The sequence below is a fragment of the Curcuma longa genome, chromosome 20, assembly GCF_044706935.1.
Source record: "Curcuma longa cultivar G26 ecotype Majalengka, Jawa Barat chromosome 20, ITB_CL_G26_1.1, whole genome shotgun sequence".
In the NCBI taxonomy this organism is placed as follows: Eukaryota; Viridiplantae; Streptophyta; class Magnoliopsida; order Zingiberales; family Zingiberaceae; genus Curcuma; species Curcuma longa.
In genome coordinates, this window is record NC_133880.1 from 8,708,464 (window position 1) to 8,710,741 (window position 2,278).

Consider the following 2,278-nt stretch of genomic DNA (forward strand, 5'->3'; position numbering starts at 1 on the left):
GAATGGTGTGTTGCTCCATAGTCAACATTCCAGGATTATTTTTTCACCAGAGAAAATTAATCCGCAGTGCGTCATAATTAGGAATTGACCCATGGATACCTAATATTCCGGTTAAACACCACGAATGGTCAAGCTACCAAGTCAACGAATGATCTGATGTGTGCATAACTTTTTGGCGGAGCTCGAAGGAGAACATGATGACCTGAAATACACTTCAACAGAAGATGAGAATGGTGCCCAAGAGTCCCGGCAGACCACTTCGACGCTCAAGTTAGAATTGATTCAAGAGGAGGAAATTGCAGAAGAAGAAAAAGATGCCAAAAGAGTTTTCAAAGCCGAACCTCAGAGAGAGCAGAAGCCTCCCTTTAAAATCTTTTTTAGGATTTATATAGCCGTCAAGCGAGCATCTCCACGTCGACTAGAGCGGTATCATTATGGAAGTGTATGAGGAGACCAAATCTGATGAGTGTTATTGATTGTTTTCGTTTCTTTTTGGTATTATGTGAAAAAAAAGGATATCCGAGGGGACCATGTCTAACAACCTCATAACCGCCTGGTATTTTTAGACCGCCACTAAAAGTGAGTCCCCTTTAATAGGATGAAGCTAGATTCACATAAAACGTAAAAGTGAGGTGGCATAGCCAACTGAGGTGGCGTGATGAGATGGCTGAGGCGAGATAGCCGAGATCGAGACGGTCAAGACTGATACGACCGAGATTGAGATGGACAATTGAGACCGAGATGGCCGAGATTGAGACGGTCGAAATGAGACTTTGGGGCCAAACGAGATTGCTTTGGAGGCCCAAGTGAGGTCCAGGACTAAGCCCATGCTGAGCCTGAAGTACAACTTGAGTCGGAGACGACAACTATCTCACCCTGGTGGGATCATTTCTCTTCGGGTTCATGTTGACTCGTCTTGTTAGGTCAGCCTGAATTCTGACCTTCGTTTGACTCTTAACTTTTGTCCTAAAGTAAGTCACATCATCTATGGCACCTGCATCACCTAGTTAACTACGAAAGCGTTTTATCATTGTATCATAGTCCTAAGCTTCTCCTCTTATACCCTTGGTCTTTAGACATGAGCTTTTTATGGACAAATTCATTAATGTCTAAGATCATTTATCTAGATAGAGTAATATTGAAAATGGCCTCAAGGAATTGATGTTGATTAATATAAGGTAAAAATCAAAAGAATAGTTACGAATCATAAAAAAATTTCTTTTTAATTTATTGGAATCATAAAAAAACATGTTTTTAATTTATTATTAAAACAACTTCCCATCTCATTTCAACACATTTTAATTTTTGAAAATATTCTTATTTTTTACACTATGGTAGAAACTACTACCATACTATAATATGATCAATAATGATATTATTATATTGTAGCAGCTATAGTTCATAACTACTACAATATGAGTATTTCATCTTTAGTTAACACTGATTAATGTTATACTATAATAGTTATGAATCGTAGCTATTACAACATAGATAATTTATTTTTTTATCAATACTGATTAATATTATATTATATATAATAGTTACGAGAACATAGTTACTACATAGTTATAATAATCATCTTTGATCAACATTGATTAACATTATATTGTAGCAGCTATGAATCGTAGCAATTGCAACATAAATAATTTATTTCTGTCAATACTAATCAGTATTATATTGTATCAGCTATAGGATCATAACTATTATGATTGTGTAGTTGTAGCAGCTATGAAATCATAGTTGTACTACAACATCATTGAAAATAAAGATATTTTGAAAATACAAAAAATAGACCGAGGTGGGATTGTGGGATGGACTACTATTTTGACAATAAGTGAAAAAGAATGCCCTTTTGATTTTTAACCATTAATATATTAGACACTCTCAATATTTGAAAAACACAATATCTAAATATCAAGAGCAATATCAAGAATGAATTTGGTCTAATTAATTTTGATGACATAGTCAATATATATAATTCGACCAACTTAGATATTCAAGTCAATGATTCACAACATATGAGATAGACCCAATGAATGGATTAACTTGGTGTTTATTTGGGGGAAAAAGAAAAAAAATAGATGTTGAGAATTTTAGATTTTTCTTCTTCTCCTATTCTCTTATTTACTCACTTAAATCCATCGAAGTCAGTCCCAAATTTAATTAAAAAAGGACGAGGATTACAACCAATTACCGTGAACCATCATATTTTATCAGTCTCACTTCCCTTAGTGCCTAATTAGTCTAGCTTTAATAGAAAATACAAATCTTTTATATA